Below are 6926 nucleotides of genomic sequence, written 5' to 3' on the forward strand. Positions count from 1 at the left end.
TCGGCTGAGCTCAGCAGAGTGAAGCATAAACATGTGAACTCTGCTCCCACAGGAAAAGAGGCAGGAGTGAAAGATGTGTCTGGGCATCTTCTGCACACAGTGCCCTTTCAAGGGTGACACACACATTGCTGTCACTCCTTACTTCCCTACCTCAAAGTGCATTCGAATCCGACATCGGTGGAGTCTGGAGCTGCCTGAGCAGAGCAGCGTAGGAAACGAATGTTGGAACTCTGCTCCCAGAGCAGAAGATCCAGGTGCGAATGATGTTTCTGGGCGTCTTCAGCACTCAGTGAGCTTTGCAAGGGTGACACACACATTGCTGTCTCTCCTCATTTTCCTACCACAAAGTGCATTTGAATCATCTCTGGTGCCTGGTCATCTCTGAGCACAGCTGAGTAAAGCACGAACGTTTGAACTCTGCTCCCACAGCCAAAGAGCCAGGAGTGAATGATCTCTCTCGCCATCTTTAGCACACAGTGAGCTTTGCAAGGGTGACACACACATTGCTGTCTCTCCTCACTTTCCTACCTCAAAGTGCATTTGAATCCAACATCTTTGGTGCCTGGTGCTCTCAGAGCACAGCAGAGTAAAGCACGAACGTTTAAACTCTGCTCCCACCGGAAAAGAGGCAGGAATGAAAGATGTTGCTTTGCAATTTCAGCAGAGAGTGAGCTTTGAAGAGCGACACACACATTGCTGTCTCTCCTCAATCCCTACCTCAAAGTGCATTTGAATTCAATATCTCCGGTGCCTATTTCCAGCTGAGCACAGCAGAGTAAAGCACGAACGTTTGAACTCTGCTCCCAGAACCAAAGAGGCAGGAGTGAAAGATGTTGCTGGGCACCTTCAGCACACAGGGAGCACTGCAAGGGTGACACACTCATTGCTGTCTCTCCTCCCTTCCTACCTAAAAGTGCGATTGAATCCAACATCTCCGGTGCCTGGTGCTCTCTGAGCACAGCAGAGTAAAGCACGAACGTTTGAACTCTGCTCCCACAGCCAAAGAGCCAGGAGTGAAAGATCTCTCTCGCCATCTTCAGCACCCAGTGAGCTTTGCAAGGGTGACACACACATTGCTGTTTTTCCTCACTTTCCTATCTCAAAGTGCATTTGAATCCAACATCTCCGTTTCCTGCCGTCGGCTGAGCTCAGCAGAGTGAAGCATAAACATGTGAACTCTGCTCCCACAGGAAAAGAGGCAGGAGTGAAAGATGTGTCTGGGCATCTTCTGCACACAGTGCGCTTTCAAGGGTGACACACACATTGCTGTCACTCCTTACTTCTCTACCTCAAAGTGCATTCGAATCCGACATCGGTGGAGTCTGGAGCTGCCTGAGCAGAGCAGCGTAGGAAACGAATGTTTGAACTCTGCTCCCAGAGCAGAAGATCCAGGTGCGAATGATGTTTCTGGGCGTCTTCAGCACTCAGTGAGCTTTGCAAGGGTGACACACACATTGCTGTCTCTCCTCATTTTCCTACCACAAAGTGCATTTGAATCATCTCTGGTGCCTGGTCATCTCTGAGCACAGCTGAGTAAAGCAGGAACGTTTGAACTCTGCTCCCAGAGCCAAAGAGGCAGGAGTGAAAGATGTTGCTGAGGATCTTCAGCACACAGGGAGCACTGCAAGGGTGACACACTCATTGCTGTCTCTCCTCCCTTCCTACCTAAAAGTGCGATTGAATCCAACATCTTTGGTGCCTGGTGCTCTCTGAGCACAGCAGAGGAAAGCACGAACGTTTGAACTCTGCTCCCACAGCCAAAGAGCCAGGAGTGAAAGATCTCTCTCGCCATCTTCAGCACCCAGTGAGCTTTGCAAGGGTGACACACACATTGCTGTCTCTCCTCACTTTCCTACCTCGAAGTGCATTTGAATCCAACATCTCCAGTTCCTGCCGTCGGCTGAGCTCAGCAGAGTGAAGCATAAACATGTGAACTCTGCTCCCACAGGAAAAGAGGCAGGAGTGAAAGATGTGTCTGGGCATCTTCTGCACACAGTGCCCTTTCAAGGGTGACACACACATTGCTGTCACTCCTTACTTCCCTACCTCAAAGTGCATTCGAATCCGACATCGGTGGAGTCTGGAGCTGCCTGAGCAGAGCAGCGTAGGAAACGAATGTTGGAACTCTGCTCCCAGAGCAGAAGATCCAGGTGCGAATGATGTTTCTGGGCGTCTTCAGCACTCAGTGAGCTTTGCAAGGGTGACACACACATTGCTGTCTCTCCTCATTTTCCTACCACAAAGTGCATTTGAATCATCTCTGGTGCCTGGTCATCTCTGAGCACAGCTGAGTAAAGCACGAACGTTTGAACTCTGCTCCCACAGCCAAAGAGCCAGGAGTGAATGATCTCTCTCGCCATCTTTAGCACACAGTGAGCTTTGCAAGGGTGACACACACATTGCTGTCTCTCCTCACTTTCCTACCTCAAAGTGCATTTGAATCCAACATCTTTGGTGCCTGGTGCTCTCAGAGCACAGCAGAGTAAAGCACGAACGTTTAAACTCTGCTCCCACCGGAAAAGAGGCAGGAATGAAAGATGTTGCTTTGCAATTTCAGCAGAGAGTGAGCTTTGAAGAGCGACACACACATTGCTGTCTCTCCTCAATCCCTACCTCAAAGTGCATTTGAATTCAATATCTCCGGTGCCTATTTCCAGCTGAGCACAGCAGAGTAAAGCACGAACGTTTGAACTCTGCTCCCAGAACCAAAGAGGCAGGAGTGAAAGATGTTGCTGGGCACCTTCAGCACACAGGGAGCACTGCAAGGGTGACACACTCATTGCTGTCTCTCCTCCCTTCCTACCTAAAAGTGCGATTGAATCCAACATCTCCGGTGCCTGGTGCTCTCTGAGCACAGCAGAGTAAAGCACGAACGTTTGAACTCTGCTCCCACAGCCAAAGAGCCAGGAGTGAAAGATCTCTCTCGCCATCTTCAGCACCCAGTGAGCTTTGCAAGGGTGACACACACATTGCTGTTTTTCCTCACTTTCCTATCTCAAAGTGCATTTGAATCCAACATCTCCGTTTCCTGCCGTCGGCTGAGCTCAGCAGAGTGAAGCATAAACATGTGAACTCTGCTCCCACAGGAAAAGAGGCAGGAGTGAAAGATGTGTCTGGGCATCTTCTGCACACAGTGCGCTTTCAAGGGTGACACACACATTGCTGTCACTCCTTACTTCTCTACCTCAAAGTGCATTCGAATCCGACATCGGTGGAGTCTGGAGCTGCCTGAGCAGAGCAGCGTAGGAAACGAATGTTTGAACTCTGCTCCCAGAGCAGAAGATCCAGGTGCGAATGATGTTTCTGGGCGTCTTCAGCACTCAGTGAGCTTTGCAAGGGTGACACACACATTGCTGTCTCTCCTCATTTTCCTACCACAAAGTGCATTTGAATCATCTCTGGTGCCTGGTCATCTCTGAGCACAGCTGAGTAAAGCAGGAACGTTTGAACTCTGCTCCCAGAGCCAAAGAGGCAGGAGTGAAAGATGTTGCTGAGGATCTTCAGCACACAGGGAGCACTGCAAGGGTGACACACTCATTGCTGTCTCTCCTCCCTTCCTACCTAAAAGTGCGATTGAATCCAACATCTTTGGTGCCTGGTGCTCTCTGAGCACAGCAGAGGAAAGCACGAACGTTTGAACTCTGCTCCCACAGCCAAAGAGCCAGGAGTGAAAGATCTCTCTCGCCATCTTCAGCACCCAGTGAGCTTTGCAAGGGTGACACACACATTGCTGTCTCTCCTCACTTTCCTACCTCGAAGTGCATTTGAATCCAACATCTCCAGTTCCTGCCGTCGGCTGAGCTCAGCAGAGTGAAGCATAAACATGTGAACTCTGCTCCCACAGGAAAAGAGGCAGGAGTGAAAGATGTGTCTGGGCATCTTCTGCACACAGTGCCCTTTCAAGGGTGACACACACATTGCTGTCACTCCTTACTTCCCTACCTCAAAGTGCATTCGAATCCGACATCGGTGGAGTCTGGAGCTGCCTGAGCAGAGCAGCGTAGGAAACGAATGTTGGAACTCTGCTCCCAGAGCAGAAGATCCAGGTGCGAATGATGTTTCTGGGCGTCTTCAGCACTCAGTGAGCTTTGCAAGGGTGACACACACATTGCTGTCTCTCCTCATTTTCCTACCACAAAGTGCATTTGAATCATCTCTGGTGCCTGGTCATCTCTGAGCACAGCTGAGTAAAGCACGAACGTTTGAACTCTGCTCCCACAGCCAAAGAGCCAGGAGTGAATGATCTCTCTCGCCATCTTTAGCACACAGTGAGCTTTGCAAGGGTGACACACACATTGCTGTCTCTCCTCACTTTCCTACCTCAAAGTGCATTTGAATCCAACATCTTTGGTGCCTGGTGCTCTCAGAGCACAGCAGAGTAAAGCACGAACGTTTAAACTCTGCTCCCACCGGAAAAGAGGCAGGAATGAAAGATGTTGCTTTGCAATTTCAGCAGAGAGTGAGCTTTGAAGAGCGACACACACATTGCTGTCTCTCCTCAATCCCTACCTCAAAGTGCATTTGAATTCAATATCTCCGGTGCCTATTTCCAGCTGAGCACAGCAGAGTAAAGCACGAACGTTTGAACTCTGCTCCCAGAACCAAAGAGGCAGGAGTGAAAGATGTTGCTGGGCACCTTCAGCACACAGGGAGCACTGCAAGGGTGACACACTCATTGCTGTCTCTCCTCCCTTCCTACCTAAAAGTGTGTTTGAATCCAACATCTCCGGTGCCTGGTGCTCTCTGAGCACAGCAGAGTAAAGCACGAACGTTTGAACTCTGCTCCCACAGCCAAAGAGCCAGGAGTGAAAGATCTCTCTCGCCATCTTCAGCACCCAGTGAGCTTTGCAAGGGTGACACACACATTGCTGTTTTTCCTCACTTTCCTATCTCAAAGTGCATTTGAATCCAACATCTCCGTTTCCTGCCGTTGGCTGAGCTCAGCAGAGTGAAGCATAAACATGTGAACTCTGCTCCCACAGGAAAAGAGGCAGGAGTGAAAGATGTGTCTGGGCATCTTCTGCACACAGTGCGCTTTCAAGGGTGACACACACATTGCTGTCACTCCTTACTTCTCTACCTCAAAGTGCATTCGAATCCGACATCGGTGGAGTCTGGAGCTGCCTGAGCAGAGCAGCGTAGGAAACGAATGTTTGAACTCTGCTCCCAGAGCAGAAGATCCAGGTGCGAATGATGTTTCTGGGCGTCTTCAGCACTCAGTGAGCTTTGCAAGGGTGACACACACATTGCTGTCTCTCCTCATTTTCCTACCACAAAGTGCATTTGAATCATCTCTGGTGCCTGGTCATCTCTGAGCACAGCTGAGTAAAGCAGGAACGTTTGAACTCTGCTCCCAGAGCCAAAGAGGCAGGAGTGAAAGATGTTGCTGAGGATCTTCAGCACACAGGGAGCACTGCAAGGGTGACACACTCATTGCTGTCTCTCCTCCCTTCCTACCTAAAAGTGCGATTGAATCCAACATCTCCGGTGCCTGGTGCTCTCTGAGCACAGCAGAGTAAAGCACGAACGTTTGAACTCTGCTCCCACAGCCAAAGAGCCAGGAGTGAAAGATCTCTCTCGCCATCTTCAGCACCCAGTGAGCTTTGCAAGGGTGACACACACATTGCTGTTTTTCCTCACTTTCCTACCTCAAAGTGCATTTGAATCCAACATCTCCCTTTCCTGCCGTCGGCTGAGCTCAGCAGAGTGAAGCATAAACATGTGAACTCTGCTCCCACAGGAAAAGAGGCAGGAGTGAAAGATGTGTCTGGGCATCTTCTGCACACAGTGCCCTTTCAAGGGTGACACACACATTGCTGTCACTCCTTACTTCCTTACCTCAAAGTGCATTCGAATCCGACATCGGTGGAGTCTGGAGCTGCCTGAGCAGAGCAGCGTAGGAAACGAATATTTGAACTCTGCTCCCAGAGCAGAAGATCCAGGTGCGAATGATGTTTCTGGGCGTCTTCAGCACTCAGTGAGCTTTGCAAGGGTGACACACACATTGCTGTCTCTCCTCACTTTCCTATCTCAAAGTGCATTTGAATCATCTCTGGTGCCTGGTAATCTCTGAGCACAGCAGAGTAAACCACGAACGTTTGAACTCTGCTCCCACAGCCAAAGAGCCAGGAGTGAATGATCTCTCTCGCCATCTTCAGCACACAGTGAGCTTTGCAAGGGTGACACACACATTGCTGTCTCTCCTCACTTTCCTACCTCAAAGTGCATTTGAATCCAACATCTTTGGTGCCTGGTGCTCTCAGAGCACAGCAGAGTAAAGCACGAACGTTTAAACTCTGCTCCCACCGGAAAAGAGGCAGGAATGAAAGATGTTGCTTTGCAATTTCAGCAGAGAGTGAGCTTTGAAGAGCGACACACACATTGCTGTCTCTCCTCAATCCCTACCTCAAAGTGCATTTGAATTCAATATCTCCGGTGCCTATTTCCAGCTGAGCACAGCAGAGTAAAGCACGAACGTTTGAACTCTGCTCCCAGAACCAAAGAGGCAGGAGTGAAAGATGTTGCTGGGCACCTTCAGCACACAGGGAGCACTGCAAGGGTGACACACTCATTGCTGTCTCTCCTCCCTTCCTACCTAAAAGTGCGTTTGAATCCAACATCTCTGGTGCCTGGTGCTCTCTGAGCACAGCAGAGTAAAGCACGAACGTTTGAACTCTGCTCCCACAGCCAAAGAGCCAGGAGTGAAAGATCTCTCTCGCCATCTTCAGCACCCAGTGAGCTTTGCAAGGGTGACACACACATTGCTGTTTTTCCTCACTTTCCTACCTCAAAGTGCATTTGAATCCAACATCTCTGTTTCCTGCCGTCGGCTGAGCTCAGCAGAGTGAAGCATATACATGTGAACTCTGCTCCCACAGGAAAAGAGGCAGGAGTGAAAGATGTGTCTGGGCATCTTCTGCACACAG

Source organism: Lathamus discolor, chromosome 7 (genome assembly GCF_037157495.1).
Source record: "Lathamus discolor isolate bLatDis1 chromosome 7, bLatDis1.hap1, whole genome shotgun sequence".
Taxonomy (NCBI): domain Eukaryota; kingdom Metazoa; phylum Chordata; class Aves; order Psittaciformes; family Psittacidae; genus Lathamus; species Lathamus discolor.